The following is a 21385-nucleotide window of genomic DNA, read 5'->3' as shown; positions in this document are numbered from 1 at the left end:
TTTCCTTCAAAATGGGTAAAGAAATGATGGTACATCTACTCCATGGAATACAACCCAGCCATAAAAAAAGAATAAAATCTTATTGCTTGCAACAAAATGGTCCCAGATGAAAACCATCATACTTAGTGAAGTAAACCAGTCCCAAGAAGGCAAATGACATATGTAATCTCTGATATAAGTCAGCAAAGAACATGTATATGAACTATAAAAAGGAGACCAGCATACAGGAAATGAAGATACTATGTACAGTGTAAACCTCAACTCCTGGATAAATGGAAGATGTCCAATGGGATTAATAATTAGATCTTTATATTATGATCCTGAGTTTTCTATCTTTCCCTGTATTTACCATGACATGATTCATTTAAATATCAGAAAGTTGAATTTGTAACTTGTGCTAAAGAGCTGTATCATTGTGATTATACAGGACAGAAAAATGAGAGGAGGGAAGAACTGGGAGGGAGGAACCCCATACCTACAAAACTGTATCATGAAAAAAGTAATGAAAATTAAGAAATGATGTGTGATTAGCAGTAATTTTCTTAAAAGGAAGCGCTTTTTAAGAAGAAGTCAACAAGCTAGTTTTATTTTAAGTGGAATATCAGAGTCCCAGTAGGATTAGAGAACTTTAGAGTAAGAAAGGCAAGTGCAGCACTTGCCCCATCAAATATCAGTTATATTGTTTTCTTAACTGTTGCTAGGATTAATGCAAGAAGCCCCATAGAGTCCAGAAGGAAACCCACCTGTGTAAAAACAATGTAACTTGTAATTAGCTCACATATATCTAGACAACTTGAAATAAAATTAGCTTTGAATGTATAAATTCAGTGAAGTGCAATTAGTTTATGACAAATACTAGATTTTATATTAACACATATAGAAGAGTACTAAAAGAATTTTTCTTTGTAATTCCATGAATTACCAGTGTCTATGAGTAGTTATTTAAAGCTAAGTGTGAACTAAACCCAAGTGATTGTGGGAAAGATTAGACTTTTCATAGAAACCTTTGTCATTGCTGTGATAGGCATGCCCAATGACATTTGCTGAGTATATTGATAATATATCCAAAATTAAGATGGATCACTTGTGAGAACTGTCAACTATGCTCTACAATCAGTCAACTGTACATCATGCCCCATTAATCAAATGGCCTCTCTGCTGACGAGCACTCCAGGTTACCTGCTCTGTGCTTTATCATCCTCTTCCAAATGCTCCATGTCTGAGTAACAGCCTCACAACTCTGCAAAATCTCATGCCATCTCACCGGGATTTTGTCTTTTGTTCTGTATGTTTCTTTGTCCAAGCCCATCTAGCACAGGGCATTAAATCAGCTCCCAGACAACCAGAGACGTTTGTGTAGAAAGTGACTCATTAACAGTTACCTAGCTGTGAAAAATAAGGCTGACGAGAGGTACCTCTTCACAAATCCACCACTAAAGCAAGGATGGTATCCTATAATGTTAATTTTTAGTGTTGTGGACATTTACATGTTTTACTGCCCAATCGTAACCATTGTTCATAAATTCGTATGTTTAGAACTAGCATGACTATTTTTAATACTACATAAAATATTTCTATTTTGAATTTTTCTTTAGATTCATCAGCAGAGAAAAAATTTTTTTTGTTATTGTTTTCAGCAATGCTGAATGCATGCACCTGTATGTGATTTTTAAAAAATAACTAAAATATATTAAGATATCGTTTGGATTACAATTACCAGTAGAATATTCATCAAATTTACAGCCAAGAGTTGTCTTTCATGATCTCTTTATGGGGGGTGAACCATCAGTCTCTCCTCCTCTCTGTATATCTGACTTTCCAATAAAAATAAATAAATCTTAAAAAAAAAAGAAGTCTAGTGGCAAGTATTACAGAGTTAGAGATGATTACAATAAGTTGTTAGGGTTCTTCCAGTCTTTGATGTGTGCCCTAGGACCATAGTCCAAGATGTTTCAGGCACAGGCAACAAGATGAAGGAAAGAGAAAGAGGTCAAAATAACTTAGTTTGATATCAGACAAGCAGTATGGTCAATACTCAGTTGATTTTTTTGATAGACTAAAGTTTCCTACATAATTATGTAGAATAATCTAGAAATGCAGTTGGTCTATATTCTCCCTCACTTTCTCTTCCCTCCTCTCTCTCCCTCTCTCTCTGTGTCTGTTTCTGTCTCTCTGTCTCTCTTTCTCTCTCCCTTTCACACACACGCACACACAACACATTGTTTTCTGAACAGTGAATTCTGACTCTGTTTATTATGAAAACTGTGTTTAAAACAGTGAACCTTTTGTAAATCCACCAGTGAGCCATAAAAATATTTTCTTCAACATTCTGTTTTCATTCGGGGTAAATCTTGCGTATCATTTATACAAGGAAATGCAACAAATGTTAAAACATGAAGTACTTGCATAACTGAAGCAGAGCATTCCCGTGTTTCTCTCTTCTGGGCACCTGCTCGTGTGTGTGTGTGTGTGTGCGCACGCGTGTTTAAGATTTATGTTTTATTTTCATTACAAAGTCAGATATACAGAGAGGAGGAGAGACAGAGAGGAAGACCTTCCATCGGCAGATTCACTCCCCAAGTAACCACAACAGCCAGTGCTGTGCCGATTCAAAGCCAGGAGCCAGGAACTTCTTCTGGGTCTCCCAGGTGGGAGCAGGGTCCCAAAGCTTTGGGCTGTCCTCGACTGTTTTCCCAGGCCACAAGCAGGGAGCTGGATGGAAAGTGGAGCTGCCGGGATTAGAACCGGCACCCATATGGGATCCCGGCGCGTTCAAGGCGAGGACTTTAGCCACTAGGCCAAGGTGCTGTGCCCTCTTCTGTTTTTTAATGTGAAAGAGTTTGGAGTTGAGAGTCCTGTGAAATCAAGCAGTGTACTTTTTAGTGTCAACAACGCTGCAAAAATTAGGGCCCTGTATAAAGATATGAGATGGCATTTTCCCAAACATTCTGGATACAATCGCCAGCGGCACTTCAAAGCTTGTGGAACATCACTGACGGCAAGTGCACCTGCTGTATGTCACTTCCTGTCTCCTATTTTCAAAATAGCTTGCAGATTGTTTCTGATTTTTAATTCTGAATAATTGCCCAGCACAGAACCAGGCTTTTGGCAAGTATTTGTATATGAATGAATTTGTTTCCTTTTCCCATCACTATCCTACAATACAATTGAAATGGATATAGAGAAAATGAGTTAGACTTGTGAAGCAACATCTAACCATTAGGCCTAATTATGGCATAGCTGTATAAAAGGCAATAATTTATTGAATATCTCTTACCAATAATGTTCATATCTTTAAAAGTATGATTACAGGTACTCTGTTTATGATTAAAGAGGATAACATAAATATAAATGAAATATAAGTGAAAATATCAACTCATACAAGCAAGTGATTAAAAGTGGGTTTAACTTAACATTTAAGTAGAAAATACAGTATTCTTCTCAAAGCTTACCTTTGCCTGTTTAGTTTTTCCTTAAATTTTTAAAATAATTCTTAATGACAAAAGAGAAAAACTATTTTTAATTTTGGGCCTATGAATGTAGTTAAAAAATAAAGCAAAACCTATCCTTCAGATTATTTTCTTTCACTGTGTTTTGCTCATACACCAGTTCCATATGTTTGTTCCTCATGCAAAAATCTAAGAAATATTCATATTGTCAATTCTGATGATAGAATTAGAGCATAAGTAAAATATAGATCAATTAACTGATTAAATCACTATTTATCCTGTATCAAATTTTGATTTAAAAAAATAAGTATAAAGCAAGCATTTACTGAGGTAAAATCATTTTCTGAGGTAATATATCCAAAAAATCTTGAAGTATTAAAACTTTTTCTAATAAGATAGGAATTCATTTCCTATTTTCTAACTAAAATTTTAAAGATTTAGGTATTATTTGGATTGTCCTATGGACATGTTAAGCTCTCCAGAGGTTCATATTATTACAGCCAAATAATCTCAGTGGTGTGAGTGAAAAATTTCGACTTAAACTTGACTTGAAGCAGGACACCAAAGATTGTGCATTCATTGTGCAGTCCTGTTGATAAATTTGCGAAAACCTGTGTGGTTTATGAGTGTGAGACCCTCAGGAATTTCAGGAATTTTATCCCCCTTTTTCATTTTGTTTGAGACTCATAAGGCAGCACTTCATCACAGACAAGCAGTCTATGGGAATAGTCTGGGGAAATGAGGCTTAGCAGGAGATGCAGCACAAGGCAGAGAGGGGCACAAAATGAACCCTGCATTGAAGAAGGGCTTTGGAGTTCTTCATCTCGGGGTGATGTTTGTGTGAAATACGAAAGACTCAGGCAAGGTTATTACGATTCTGGAGCAAGTTAATTTGTTTTGATTTGTAACCCAAGATCAATAATATGACCTCATGGCTAATGCAAAAAGGAAATGGCAAAATTGATAAAACATATACTTTTATTGTGTTTCATACTCCTCTGGTGCTTATGGATGGCAATAAAGAGCAGAAAAAGGATGCTTTTCATACTAACGAATGAAGAACTCTACAACCATCGTTATCATCATAATAGTAAAGCTGCTCACTTAATACATATGATTATTCCAATTGTTATATTTTTATAATTTCCTCATTTTCATCATCTGCCTTCTAATGGTGTGGTATTATGCTTAGGAGAAGACACGGTTAAAATGGAGTGAAAGATGTACAGTATCACTTCTTTTGGGGACTAAGCAATAGAAACCCCAATGTCCATTTCCAGAGTGGAAAAAAGGTGTTTTTCCAACTGGTTTTGTTATCCTCCATTATTAGTGAATTTTTAAAAGAGTTTTATTAGACCCAGCACCTTGGTTTAGTGACTAAATCCTCACCATGCGCATGCCGCCAGGATCCCATGTGGGTACCAGTTCATGTCCCAGTTGCTGCTCCACTTCCCATCTAGCTCCCTGATTGAGCATGGGAAAGCAGTCGAGGACAGCCCAAAGCCTTGGGACCCTGCACCCATGTGAGACCCAGAAGATATCTGGCTTGGGATCAGCTCAGCTCCAGCTGTTGTGGCCACTTGGAGAGTAAACCATTGGGTGGAGGACCTTTCTCTCTGTATCTCTTTCTCTTTTCTATGTACATCTGCCTTTCCAACAACAAATAATTAAACAAGAAAAGCTTAAGAAATATACTTTAAAAAATTCTATTGTTCACAGTTCTAAGGTTGATGAAGCAAGAAGCAAACCAGGACAAAGCTTTCTTATTAAGCTATTTAAGATATTACATTAGTGAAACAGTGGCTTCTGAAAGACAAAGTACTCAGGCAACTTACTGATTGTTCGAGGGCTTTTGTCTTCTGGTGACTTATATCCAAGTCCTTCAATCTCAGATTGTCTTCTTCATTTCCTGCCAGATGAATGTTACTCACTTTTGGCCCGTTAGCCTGTCCTAACTCTCATCAGTAGGCATCAGTACCGGTTCACAGAAAAGACACCAGGATAGACGCATGGGAAAACCAGTTCTGGAGGGGATAAAAAGTTCAGTACACCACCTCAGACCTACAGATTCAGAATCTCCAGATAAGGAGGACTATAACTTTTATTTCTTCATAATGTTCCCCAGGACACTGACAAGAGTTTCATTCCTGGCCACTCTCTAGGTGCCAAAATCCAATTACAAATTCATGGCTTTTTGCCAGTTATTAAGAAACTGATAATAAAATGTATCAGCACTATAAAATGTTTCTAGAAAAATCGAATTAGAAGATAAGGGGTCTGTACTGCTATGAATTTATAAATCTGTATGGCTTTTCATGATATATGTTTCATGGTCTTTTTTAGAATCTAGTTTGCATGATTTTTGAAAAATAGTAAAGCAAAAATCTTTTTAATTTAAAAGTTTCATGAATAATTTTGAAGGTACTTCAATTGATCATTTCTATACATTGTCACTAATTGAAGTTTCCTCATTTCCCAATAAAACATTTGGAAATAGCATCGTTTCTGGATGGATTTAATAGCTTGACTATAGAAACATTTTCTTAAACTTGTTATGGAAAGATTAGTTACCTATAGTAATATTAGTAATGCCATCTGTTATTCTTCTCAACAAAAATGGCCATATATTTTTAAGCTTTTAGAATATTTATGGAGATACTAAAAGTTCAAACTAACTTTGTGAAACTTCATAAAACTTCTGAAATCTGCAATCTCTTCTTTAGTGAATAAGATAATGTAGGATACTAAGTTCTACTATGCATTGTAATTATATTTTGATACATTATGCATTGTAGTTACATCATTCTACTTGTGACTATAAACCCCCTGTGATGTTTTGGTCAGCTGAAAGTGTGGATCATCATGAAAACTTTTGAACATATTAACCTGTAATATATATTTTGATTCATAAGCTAAGTTTCTATTATGGTTCATTATTTGTAAGAAGGAAGCACAAAAGATACCAGAAACAAAATGATTTAGAAATATTTATATTTCCATTAGGATTTTGAAGAAAATATCTCTGACATTGTACTATACAAAGAAATTGGTTAACCAAATTCTTTAAAATTCAGAAATAATGCAAGAATTAGGGACATTTGTATCCATCCTCTAAATTTTGTAGATGGTCATTTTCCAAAGTGCATCCTATGGGATCATTTTGCAGGTTAATCTTTCAAAAAGAAAATTTTCTTTCCTTGTTAAGAGATTAGTTTTTTTGCATTAGCAAATTAAAATATCTGAAATGTTCAAGAATGAAAAAACTTCATTAATGGAGCATATGTTTATTTCTATAAATAATACCCATTTATTTCTAATTTGCATGGAGTGTTATGATCCTTCAGGCAAATTTTTACATCTAAAATCTAAGTTAGTTTTATCTGCATCCAACTTTTATAAATTCTCCTATCCACATGTAGAATATAATACCTCCAAATAATACTCATTGAAACTGAAAGAATTTGCCAATGAGAGTATGCAAAAACATGTGCTGCTCCTTGATTCCAAACAACCATGAATTATCACTGACAAAGTATCTTTTCCAGTTTTAATAAAATGTTAAAAAAAATTGAGTGGAACAATTTTTGTTGTCTCCCTTTGTGCTTGTATCTTTGGGGGAAAAATTGAAATGTAAGAAGGACATGTTGAGACCTAGTTGTATGTTGAGAATATTTGTATAGGGTATCTTCAGCTATTCACTCAAGGGAAGCTTGGTAAAATAATCACAGTGATTTGCTAGAGGAAATTGAAAATTTTTTTTTTATTAATTACATTGCATTATGTGACACTGTTTCATAGGCTCTGGGATTCCCCTAACCCACCCCCTATGGTGGATTCCTCCACCTTGGTGCAGTATTACATTTCAAATTCAGTCAAGATTCTTTCATTGCAAGCATAGAGTCCAGCATCTTATTGTCCAGATAAATTCAACGGTTTCTTGGGGAGACCATCTCTGGTCTGAAGTCAGAGCTGGCAGAATATCATCCTAATCAATTAAAATCCACAACATAGCATCAACAACAATTTACAATGTTATGGAATTAATTGACATGGTATTGAGTAACCAATATGTTAAAAAATGCAAGTTCTTAACCACATCCTGTGACTACTTCATTGACATTTCAATTTTAGTTTATATACAGAACTGGCTGCTATACACCTTAAAATGGCTATAAGGTACTATTCAGCTGTCTCGTGTCTATTTTCATTTTAGCATTTTAGCATTTTATAGTGTTGAAGCATAATTTTGCTGAACTTGGCAGATTTTAGGATAGTCTAAATTGGCTTATAACTCTAACAAGGCATATGTCAGCAACTGAAGTGCAGAACAGTTTTAGGAGGGATGTGAAAATCTTTTTTTATAATATTCCTCTTTACATCATTCTAACAATTTCAGGGAGAAAGAAAGGGACTGGACCTACTTGAGAAAAAAAAGTAAATGTCTAATGGAAAATAATTTTGGTTAATGGGTTAAATATACTGTATAATTATCCTTGTTGAATAAGAGTAAAAAAAATCATCATCACTTTCTCATTTGTTGTAGTCTCAAATTATTTGTCTATCGATTAGCTTCCATGCTCACCCTTGCATTTACTCTCATTTTAAATTCATGAACTATCACTTTTTCTCTTTGGTGTATCAGTAGATTGAGTCATTGGGTAAACTGATGACTCTATGAGTCTGTTTTGCATTACTGCAATGAAATGCTGGAGGCAGCTAACTATAGTAAGTGAAAAGACCTATTAAGTTCAGTCACCAGCATCCGCTCAGATCTGTTGAGGAATATGGCAAATGTCAGGAGAGCATGTGGAATAGATGTACACATTTTAAACAAGCAGCAGAGAAGAGGAGGGACAAAGGTCTGACATTAATAGCTGTTTTGTTTAGTAAACATATGAGGAGTCCTTAAGAACTACCTTTTAAGGCCTAGTAACTGAAGAACTCCTATGAGGTTCTATATCCCAAAGATGCCTCCCACCTGCCCCTCCCAGTAACAAAACCTTGGCCAGGTTTTTTAACTGTAAAATATGTTATCTTCTGAAAAAAATATATATATTCATTTCTATATATTCATTTGTATATTTTATATATTCACATATATAGTTTTGTTACATACATTATATAGCATATAATTGTAGAGCATATATTTATATAATGTATGTGATGTATTAAATATATATAATGTAATATATAACAAATATATAATTGTCAGGTGTCATTACTATCCATGTAATTTGGAGAGAGGGGGCATGTTTACTGAGAGCTATTTGAAGACTACAGCACCAAGCTGGAAACAAGATTGAGCTTCAGCATGTAAAACAGGAAAGCCAAACTGTCCAAACATATAGCTACATTTAAGAAATGGCAAAGAATTTTCATCTTACAGTATACCTGAGACCTGATGGGCTATCTTTGCAATGTGTTGAAGAATGTGAGATTGCAGACAAGTTCATTAGCCTTCACTCTCACAGATACAAGAACTGAAAACTTTTACAAAAAAGTTCCAGGTGTTTGTGATGCCTTATCTGAACAAGGGAAAAATATATGGTGCAGATCAAGGAATTTTCATTTTTGTCTGGGTGGTCAATGTTTGTGCAAAAAACTGAAACCATGAAGAGACTGAATGGGATCACACAGCATCACACACAGAGATGAGTCTTTTTTTTTTTTTGTCTAGTCTTTAAAGCTACCTATTTGTATATTGGAAGTAATTTCTGAACAGCTAGCAGTTTTCCACTAATGGAATAAATAGGGATCAAACAAAGGAAACCAAGAATTACAGTTGTAAATGTCTTGAAAATGAGTTTAGATTGAGGTGCAGTTGAGAATCATAGCTGAAGTTTACAGTAAGTATTATATGCTATTATGCAAGAATCTTCTAACTCCCAAGGCTAGTTGGAATATTTCTGTCACTTATCACTGATAATGGCATCAATATACCTCAACTTTGATAACAAATGTGGTCTGAACTCAAACATCTGATATTTTGAAAGTAAACTTTCCCCAAACCTTGAAGATCACATGCAATGAATTTCTGTCATACTAACTAATCCAATACACCATTGCCTATGACAGTTAAATCCTTTTTAAAAAATATTTATTTATTTATTTATTTGAAAGTTGGAAGTGGAGGGATGGAGGGAAGGAGAAAAAGAAAAGAGGAGAGGAGAAAAGCAGAAGAAGGAAGGAGAGGCAAGGGGAGAGGAGGTTATGGGAGGGAGGAAGGGGTGGAGAGATGTTCTATCTGCTAGTGTACTTTCTGGATGGTTATAATGGTCAGGTTTGGGACAGGCCAAAGTCAGGAACCATAAATTTCTTTGTGGTCTCCCACATGGGTGGTAGGGGCCCAAATCATTGGGTAATCTGCCAGTGATTTTCCCAGGCCACAAGCAGGGAGCTGGATGGGAAGTGGAGCAGCTGGGACACAAACCAGTGCCATATTGGATGCCAGAGTCATAGCCAGCATATTCACCTGCTGTCCCATAACTCTAGTCCCAGAAAGCTGGATCTTGAGCACAGTGCTAGGTAACTTCAGAGGCTGCTGCCAACCTTTCTGACCCTTACCTGCTCCCTAAGTGCCATTCTTCCAGATCTCATTTCCAAACTATCCTGCTCAAATTTGAAAGTACTTACCAGGTTTTGTTTGGAATCCCATGAATATGGCATAAAACAAGCTGCTATTTTATTTGTCATTAAGATCTTCTACCCAGGTTTAATTAGGGGGAAAAGATTTCAAAGGCAAATTGTTTGGATTCATTCTTCAGCTTTAGCCATGAACTCAGAGCAAGCACAACATTGAAAATCTATAGAGATCAAATTGTGGTCAATTCTTCCTCCGAAACAAATAACTTCTAAAAGTAAGAACAGTTAGCAAGACTGTTCCGGGATCTGCAAGGCTAGAAGTTCATTTAGGTTAACTGATGGGCAAAAAATTACAATCTTAAGTCCAAATCCAAATCAAAGTTGAGGAATTAAGTTATAATTGAATAGATGTAAATCTGAACAGAGAAAGAGAAATTCATAACCAAGGCATGATAAAAGAGGAACTTACTAAAAGTGTTGGACAGCAGGAATTCTGCATTTCATGAGTAATTAATAGTTGAGTCTAGCACAGCTAGAAAACTTACCTTGGATTTCAGTGATCAGGTACTTAAAAATTAGGCCTTCCTTTATATAGTCACATAAAAATTTCTTATACTAGGAGTGTGTAAGGTTATGCCTATGTGGATTAGTCAAAAATGTCAAATAAGTCTTTTCTTTAGCCAAGTGCTGTTATTTCCTAGAAGGTCCCTTTGATTTCTTATTTGTGCAGCAAATTTGAATTGCATAAACAAGTTCTGTTAGTACTATGTCATAAAATAATTTTCAACAGTCCAACCGTTGTAAAATTTCACAGGGTATCTAAGTAAACCGCATGATTGGCAACTACATGCAGCCTCATCATTCTTAATGATGAATTATTTCATTGCCACAAAGCAGATTCTGAATTTACAATATATAGCCTAGCTGTAGTATGACGATAAGTACTGGCATGAAAAATATCACTTTTGGGGGAGGGGGTCTCAGTACTAATAATAAACACAGATTCAACACAAAAAAACTGCATCTTTTTTAAAAAAAAATCTTTGAATTTGAGATACAGTAAGATAGAGAAGAAGGAATCAATAAAAGTAGGGAAATAGACTGGCAGGCAGGAATAGTAATCTACAAATTTACGAATTCACTCCATAAATCCCCACCATGGCTTGGGTTGAACGTGGCTGAAGCTGGGAACTAGGCATTCAGTCCAGGTTTCCCATAGGAGTAGTAAGGACGCAACCAAGTGAATCATCAGAGCCACCTCGCAGGGGCTGCATTAACAGGTATCTAGAATTGTGACAATAGTCAAGGGTTGAACTCAGTCACTCCAATTTAGAGCGTGAGAATCTTACCTTAAGGACAAATACTGTCCCCAGTGTTCTACAATCAATTCAAAAAGAGAGGAAAAACTACTGAAAATGTATTAATAGCCCAATAAGCTACAGTTTTAATATAGACAAATCTGTAACCAGAATGGTCTACTTAACTGCCTTAAATGACAAAATTATCAACTAAGACAGATGCAAATTTCTTCTATTGCTGTAACAAATGGAGAACAGAAAGCTTCAAGTATTCTTCACAGTGAGCATTGAGCCATCAGAGAAAGTTCTTTGTTGAAGATTCAAAACAAGATAAAATATTAGAAGCATTTGGAAGATTTTATCTTTGAAACATCTATCTTCAGAACAAAAACTCATTGTTTCTGAAATATCCTTCAGCAGGAAAATGTAACCGAGTTTGAAATATGTATTAAAATGCTTTGAAACATATTTCAACATTCATCACTGTGGGAGTTGTGACTACTAAAACAAATATTCTTTGAAAATCCTCATGCAAAAAAAATTTTCATGACTGGAACTATATTTTCATATTTAAGAAAGTTTAGCACCAGCACAGAAGACTAGATATCTGACTTAGAAGCTCCCAGTTTGGTGTGTGAAAGTGATTAGCTTTTTTTCAGGAAATGGATTGGTGTTCTGTTCCAAAGGTAGGTGATATCCAGTAAGTATCTGAAGGCAGGCAAGCTAGCAAAACTTGGAAGAAGGAAAGCAACAGAGAAGCAGATGCCCTGTAACAGGCATTTTTCAAGATGTAATGACATCTGAATATTTGAGCTGCATGTTAGAATACAGATTTTGATTTAGTAGATGTAAGATTGAATGAGATTTTGTATTTATAATATTCTCTCATTATCTCATAAAGGAAAACATAAACTCACTTCATAAAAAGGAGCTTTGACTTCTATGCATCCTGCTTAACCTGAATTTTTCTGCATCGAGGATTTAACGTTTTTATAACTTTTAATGGCTAATTGTATATACTTCTGGACACATGTATTTCTGATATAGGTATGAATTACATGAAACCACCTCAAATATGTATCATTCTTTGTGGTAAGAATATTTTTTGCCATTTGATTCTTTTGTTCTTTATGTTAATGTAATGCAATTAAAAAAGAACAGATTTAATACAGTTTATAGATACAATTCTAATATGATAATCCTTCCTTTCACCCTCCCTATTGCTTGCACCCTCCCTATTGCCTGTGCAATGAATTTGTTTTGCTACAGAACAGTAACTTGGTCCTGCTTATCAAAGCAGTCCACTTTCCCTCACATGATATTCTTTCACAAAGCGTTTGGTAATTGTAATTCTCATCTTTATTTCTAGGCAGTTGATATTTTTGATATTGTGCATGCTAATGGCATTTATCTCTCTGTGCTTGGTTTATTTCAGTTACGATGCTGTAGAGTTGTCTATGCTGTGGTAAACGACAAGATTTCCTGTGTTTTTAAAAGCTTGAACATTGTGCATAAAAACAACAGTTTTAAATCTTGTCATCTGTTGAGGGATGTTTAGGTTATTTCCTTGTCTTGGCTAGTATGAATAACACTGCTGTGAACATGAAAGTGTAGGTATCTTTTTGAGATACTGGCTTATTTCTTTTGAGGACATGCCAATGTTTTCAGCTTTTCATCACTATAACAAAATATCTGACACAGGCTACTTATGAAGAAAAGAGATGTATTCAGCTTGCCATTTGAAAGTCTTCATATCCAAATGGCTTAGCACAAATACTTTGCTCACATCATGACATAGGTATTAAGATGGGAGCAGAGGTGGTAGCAAGGAAGTGAATATACCTCAAACCAGGAGAAGAGAAGCTGGGGGTGGTTCAGGCTTATTTCTTTTTCTTTTCTTTCTTTTTTTTTTAAAGAATTATTTTATTTTTATTGCAAAGTCAAATATACGAAGAGGAGGAGAGATAGTGAGGGCTTTAGCCACTAGGCCACCTTGCCAGGCTCAGCCTGTTTCTTTTAAAGCACCACTCAAAAGAACTCAGCATGTCGTAGGAGAATTCTCTCATAACAAGAGTGATTTTAGGACCTCCCACTAGAACTCAACTTTTAAAGTTTCCACCGCCTCCCAATATTACGACCCTTGAAGCCAAGCATCTAACTTATGTACCTCTAAAAGCTCATAGATAAACTATGTCTAAACCATAGTAATATACAAGTATAGAGCGTCTGGATCATTTGGTAGTAGTATTTAACTTTTTAGGGAACTCCCCATTGCTTTTGAAAATGACTATACAGATTTATACTGTCACCAAGAGTACGTAAGGCTTCCCTCACGTCGTCTTCTCACCAGCACTTGCCATGTTGTGAATGTTTGATAGTAATCAATACAACTGGTGTGACGTAATATCTCCTTGTGATTTTGATTTGCGTTTTTCTGATTTCTAGTGATGGTGGGCATTTTTTCCTATATCTTTTCCCATTTGTTTATCTTCTGTGAAATGTCTACTCAAGTTCTTTAAGAAAGCAATCCCATTTATACTAGCATTCAAAATGTAAATTGCTTATTAATAAAATTACCTAAGGAGGTAAAAGATCTCAAGAATTAAGTGTCAAACTTTGATAAATTTAATTTAAAACAATACAAAGATAGGAAAGATATCCTGTCTCCATGTATTGAAATAACACATATGTAAATAAACAATAAACAAAATGAGGACAAAGAATTGAGCATAGTAGCTAAATGCTCACATTCCACTTTCCAATTTTCAACTCCAGTTGCAGCTTCTTTTCAGTATAGACCCTAGCAAACAAAGGAGATGGCCTAAGTGGTTTTTGTTACCCATTGGAAAACAAGGGTTGCAATCCTGCCTCTAGATTGGGGGTTCTGCCCGAGTAGCTCCAGCACTTGTAAAGTATTTTGGAACTGAACCAACAAATAAGAGCATTCAGTCCTCCTTACCTCCCAAATTGATTAAGAATCCTGCAACTCAAAGAAATCAACATATCCTATGCAATCTACCAAACTACAAATGTCACTGTTCACAGCAGCAGGAAAAGTAATCCTGAAATCTGTATGGATCCATAAAAAAGAATACATAAGCAAAGCAACCTTGATCAAAGGAAAAAGAAAAGCTTGATGAACCAAACTATTGTATTTCCAGTTATATCACAAAGCTTTGATGAAAAATGCATCAAACTGAAATAAAATGAGATTTATCATCACAATGGACTAGGACATAGAATTCACAAATTTAGGCTGAGTTGATTTTCAACAAAATGTCAAAAATATACATTTGGGAAAGTATTTTTAATATTGTTGGAGAAAATAGATACCCATATCTAGAAAAGCAATCCTTAATACAGTAACAGAGTAAAAAAAATAGTAAGGATTAAACAAGATCTACAACTATAAAACTACCAAAAGAAAAGCTCAATGATTTTGGTTTAGACAGACATTTCTTGAGTTATTCCAAAAGCATAAATACTAAAAACAAAAACAGATGGAGTTCAAGCCAATCCAAATGTTTTTATTTAGTAAAGGAAAAAAAAATAGAGCAATGAGATAACCCTGGGATTGAAAGAAAATACTTGTAAGTACCACATCAGAAAAGGGCATTATCTTAAAAATATAAAGTACTTAACTTAGAGGACATATCAATGGTTTTTAAACTCAGCTGCAGATTAGAATTGCTTTAAGATTTCACAACTTCTGCTGCATAGATCACATCCCAAATTAAGAAATAATCTTGAGTTGTATTATGTGGCAATAGTGGCTGCTGAAGCGCCTAGATAAATCCAAGGTGTGGCCAAAATTGAGAACCACTGGCATAGATTGAGTTTGTAACAACTTAAAAGCAAAAATTACCCAGTTGTTTTTAACTTTAACTCAGCGATAAAAACGTTGAGCAGTTGCTGTGATCATACAATTATGTTTGCTGTCATCTCACTGGGGTTTCTTATGCCACTTGATGGTAACTTTTCAGAATGAAGCTCATTCATGTTCACTCATTATTTTGCTCAAGTAGACACAAACTGCACTGACCTCACTCTCCATAGAGTTGGTGAAAGAATAAAATAGAATTCTAAGTATAAGCTGCCATTAAATGAACATGATATAGTAATTGGTAATCTAGTGAATCTCTCCTTCTGTTAAATATTGAATGAAGAAACAGCGTCTATCATTCCATACGTATGGAAAGGCAGCCATTAAGGTAACACTCATATTGACCAGGGAAAATAAAATAAAAGCAGCTTCAGCAAGAAAAGCTAAATGACCTCATAATTATGATACTTATTGTCAATATCTTGATCTGCAAATCATGTAAGGTTATAGAATACACTTTGGTTAGGCTACAGTTTTCCACATTGCTGAGCACCATCACAATAAGAACCACTTATAAACTGAAATACTTTGTATGTTATTGAAAAGCATGTTTCTTTACTAATGTGAATAATTAAGCAGCAAATATATTCTTATCCAATAGCACCTACACGATAAATTCCTAAATGTTTACATATAATGGAAACACAAAATTACTTTTCTCAAAATTCAAACTTGTACTAAAGGAAATTTTCTCATGTCTATTGTATGGGATCTCTTATTTCTGCAAAATTAAATTCTTACTCATCTCTTATCTTTCCAGTCAATATCTTTTATTAAATTTAGTGACTAAGTGCTTACTGTATCAAACGAGTATGCTACATTCTGCAGTGGGCAATCATAGACATTCTTACAAATTACAGTCTCAAATATAAATATCAGAAAATTGCAGCTATGACAAATCCTTACCAAAAAAAAAAGCAACTCTGATGATGAAATACTCTAATACTCTATAACAGGTAGTTTACTATTTGAGGTGTCAAGGAAGAGTTTCCTAACAAAGCAATATTTGATTGGCAAGTTAAAGAATGGACCATTTTAATTCCAAAAAAAAAAAAAAAAAGGTAGGGACATCAGAGGTGACGATATGTGACAGAAGGGATCATGGCAGGTCGCAACAATGGAATGGGCCTAATGTGTTTCTAGTTAGAGCAGGAAAGGAGACGAGATGGTGTTCTAGGCTGTTCTAAAATGTGCCACTGTCCACATTCTGGTTTATGTGTGTTTATTAAGATGAATGTGGGTATTTCTTTGGTGAAGGAAATCAAACTTGTAGAATTCAATGAAAGAAACACAACAAATGGCTAAATACTAAAATGAAATAGACACAAGACAGCTGAATGGTACCTTATAACCATTTTAAGGTATATAGCAGCCGGTGCTGTATATAAACTAAAATTGAAATGTCAATGAGCTAATCATAGGTTGTGGTTAGGACTTGCTTTTTTTTTTTTTTAACATACTGGTTACTCAAAACCATGTTAATTCCATAATATTGCAAACTGCTGTTGATGTTATATTGGGACTCTTAATTGACTGGGATGATATTCTATCAGCTCTAACTTCGGACCAGAAATGGTCTCCCCAAGAAACTGTTCAACCCATCTGGACAATAAGTAGCTGGACTCTATGCTTGGTATATGTTTGCAAGGAAAGAATCTTGATTGAATTTGAATTGTAATACTGCATCAAGGTGGAGGAATCCACCAGGGGGAGGGGAGGGGGAGGGGTGGGGGGATTCCCAGAGCCTATGAAACTGTCACATAATGCAAAATAATTAATAATAATAAAAAAAGAATTCAATGAAAGAAATAAAAACATCATGGCTATGTAGAAGTATATAATAACTACAACCTTCAAGTCACAGCACTCGCTTCTCTAACTTTGTTAACTTATATTAAAGTATTAATAAACACATTACGTTGTAATTAGTAAAATTAAAATTGTCTTACGAATTTAACTGCTACCTTTTAAAACTATTTATTTGAAAGAGCTACAGAGAAAAGGAGAGACAAAGAGAGTTCCCACTCATTGCTTTACTCCCTAAGTGGCTACAATGACTAAGTCAGAGCCATTCCTGAACCAGGAGCCAGGATCATCTTCTGATCTCCTCATAGGTGGCAGGGGCCCAGGTACTTAACTCATATTCCACTGTTTCTCCCAAGCCATTCACAGGGAGCTGGATCAGAAGTGAAGCAGCCAGAATAGGGACTGACACACATATCAGATGCTGGTATTGCAAGCAGTAACTTTACCCAAGATACCACAAGACTAGCATAATTTTTAAAAACAATGTATAGTAGCCCATTCTATATTTTTCTGTGCTCTTTTCAGTATTTTACATTCTGTGATACTTCTCTAAATATATGTGATTATAATATAAATAATACATAGATATGATTATATATAATATATGTTATATATATTATATATGCATTGCTAACCAACTACTGAAACAGGTATATGCCTAAATGGAGAACCTAGGAGACAATTTTATATCAAGGCTGAGTTTGGTTCAGAATTAGAAAACTCCACCTATTGTCTGTAAGTAGAGACACAGTCTTTCTTTTGCTTTTGACTGTAACCCTCTAACCTGTAACATCGGCACTAATATGGAACTCACATGAGAATCTATATATTGCTATGAAATATATAACTTTTAGATCATGCCTTAAGTCTTTCCAAGTTCATCAAGGCTCTTCAGAAATAATGATCATATCCAAAATATATTTTTAGATTTATTTATTTTTCTTGGAAAGTCAGATTTACAGAGAAGGAGAGACAGAAAGATCTTCCCTCCATTGGTTCACCCCACCCCCATCCTCCAAGTGACCACAACAGCTGGAGCAGAGTTGATCTGAATCTAGGAGCCAGGAACTTCTTCCAGGTCTCCCATGTGAGGGCAGGGTCCCAGGGCTTTGGGTCATCCTCTATTGCATTCTCAGGCCACAAAAAGGGAGCTGGATAGAAAGTGGAGCTCATGCGGAATCCCCAAAAGACAAGGATTTAGCTATTGAGTTTATCACGTCAAGCCCCATTTCCATAAATTTTAAAACTTTTTCATTTGACAGCATTATTTGCAGTCTAAACATGCCTCAAGGAATACTCATTTACAAGGACAACAATTAACAGCTTCTTTGGAGGTCATAGAAGATGAAAATGAAGTTGAAAAAGAAATGTCTGCTTTCCCAACTCCCTCAAGCAAACAGAAAGTCAGATATCCCGATCTCGCTCATCTGGCGTCTGAAAATACACTCTCATAAATGTCTGGTGTCATAATTTTGTTTCCCAGAGGCTACAAAGGGAAAGGGGAAAGGAGATGATAAGAAAAAACTAATTAATGTGTACTAGGTTATTGTGAGATGGAATTAGGAAGTTACAGTGTTCAGTTATACAACAGCTTAACTATAAGCGTCATTAATGCGTTGTGTATTTCTCTATTAAATAAGTTAGCAAAAAGTGACATAAGTCAATCACAAAAGGACAAACACCATATATTCTCTCTGATCAAAGGCAGCCTTCATGCAAATTGCAAGATCAGTAACCCTTTCCATACTGTTTTTGATGCATCACATGTATTTTCATGTTTTTCTTTTTATTTTTGTTTCATCCAAACAGTTTATTTTCTCTTGTCGAATTCACCACTGAATCATGGATCACACAGTGGCATGATTTTACCCAAGAGGCTTTTGTGTTTTCTTTTTTCATTTCTTCACCCATGTGTTGGTTATTCAGTGGCACATTTTTTGACTGCATGGTGCTGTAAATTTTTTGGCTTTTTGTTTTTAATTCTACGCCTGTTGTTGACTTTGTTTTGTGGCTTCTCATTTAAGGGAATGTATAGTGACGGCACAATATATTACCATATCCAGATGTGAAAATATAATGCAGTATACATTTCTACTTCCAAATCAAAGATGGACTCCCAATGAAACTTTTGGACATACCTAGATAATAGGATGCTGGACTGTCAGTCATTGTCTGTACCAGTAATGTTGGGGCACAGTTAAATAACAGACTGATGGACTTATGACTGCTTATGAAGGACTATACGATTGTAATCATATGGAGAAAATCAGTCAGAGGTGTAGGAATTTGGGGAGGGAGTAGGTAAATCCCAGATACCATGGAATTGTACCATAAAATTCAAAATTCAAAAAAAAGGGGGAAGAAAAATCATGATGTTCTTGTCAGTGCATGCAAAATTTCTAGAATGAGATGCAAAAGAAATACAAAAATGAAACAATGATAGTAAGAAAAAGAAATAAGCCAGAAGAAGATAGGAATGTTGGTGTTTTCACCAGAAAGAAATGGACAGAGGCATGGAGGTGGCTACCAAAGAGTAGCTGAGAATTTCGACCACCTGCACTGCCAGCCTCCTGGTGACCATGAACACTATCCCCTAAGAACCAGTCAGCTGTAAAAAAACAAAAAATTCCAAACAGCTACTGGCTGTCTCCCTGCCATAACCTTTAGTTCATTGTAATACCATGTGATAAAATTACCATGCCACTAGCACAGTCATCATGCACCCCAGGCAGGTAACTTCCAAGATTACCCAAGCAGGCCACAGAACTGGGCAGTACTTAAACCCAGCCTGAAACTCCACCCTTTGGCTATCCAGTTAAACCTTGTCCCAAATATCATGACCTGTACCCCCAGATTCTGAATTGTGCAGCATTTTTCTTCAGTGCTTGCTTGCTACTACTACTGCTCCTGGTTGTGTAGTTTTATTTTGAGTAAATAGTTTCTCTGCTGACTTATAACTGTATCTCTTTGACATTTGAGTCCCTTCCCTTGAAGAAAAAAAAGACTGGACCTAACCAGGGGTCATGCCACAACAAAATGTTAATGTCTGAGGAATAGATACGTTTACCCTGAGTGCACAATACACAATGTATACATAGATCCCAGCATTACATAGTAATCCATAACTAAGTCAAATACATGTTAATTATTAAAATGAATACCACTGTTTGAGCCCAGGATGTAGAAGGAAGTTGAAGATCTAGGAGACTTTTCCAGGTGTAAGGGCTGAAGCATGAGGTTAAACAGAAGTTACAGGAAGCAGCATCTCAAGAAGATATAATGTCTGAAGAAGATAACGCCAGGAGAATAAAAGCAAGGAGGGCTTAGAGAGTGTGTGTTCCTGGGTGTGGGAGGCGTTGTCTGGAGTTAGGAATTTTGAAGGGCAAGCTCCAGTGAAAGTCACAGATCCATTTCCCATGGAATTCAGGTAAAGTCATGCAAGTGTGCTTAAGGGAAACAGCCTCAGGTGAACAGCGTTCCTTTTGAGTCAACTGCATTTTGTTTGTGTCTTTGTTGGAGTAACTTTTGTTTCTATTGACTGTGGTAACAACTCAAAAACTTCCTCAGTTTAAACTGTGGATGAAGTGTTCTTTAAGTATTCTATATCCCGATACTTACCTATAGGTATAGATGTAAGTACTCATCTATAAATATTCTTTTAAAGTAACTGATTCACAAACACCTTGAGATTTTTTCAAGACTGGGTTCCATCACAGAAGATGGTTAAGAAATCGCAATTGTTTTTAACATATTGGTTACTCAATACTATAACTATTAGTTACACAGCGAAGTTAATTGTTGCTGAGGGTATGTTGGAGCCTTTAATTGATCAGGTTGATAATCTGATGGTTCTGACCTCGGACCGGACAGGGTCTCCCCAGGAAGCTGAGGAACTAGATTGGACTATAAGATGTTGGATTCTGTGTTTAGTTTATGCTTGCAAAGAGGGAATCTCAACTGTACTTGATCAGTGGATATGCAACAAGGTGGAATATTCCACATGGGGGGAGGGCGGGGGGAGGGGTGGGGTGATTCCTAGTTCCAACGAAACTGTATCACATAATACAATGTAATCAATGAATAAAAAATAAATAAATAAATAGACTGGGTTCCAGAATCAGTACCCTGGAATAGATACCAGCCTAGAATAACATATCTAGAAACCTGTGCAAGCACAGATTCTCTCATAAAGCAAGAAGACAGGTATCATCAAAGATAGAGTGGTTGATAATGCAGTTTGCTTTAGCAGTCTATTGAGAGTTTCCAGCAAATCTGTGAACCGTGCTTGGTGGGCAAACAGCTATTTTAAAGCTGATAAAATGTATGTTTCCCAATACTTGTTATGGGCACAGGGAAGTCATCCTGGG

This window comes from Ochotona princeps, chromosome 8 (genome assembly GCF_030435755.1).
Source record: "Ochotona princeps isolate mOchPri1 chromosome 8, mOchPri1.hap1, whole genome shotgun sequence".
Classification (NCBI taxonomy): Eukaryota; Metazoa; Chordata; class Mammalia; order Lagomorpha; family Ochotonidae; genus Ochotona; species Ochotona princeps.
Note: the sequence above shows the minus strand (reverse complement) of the source record.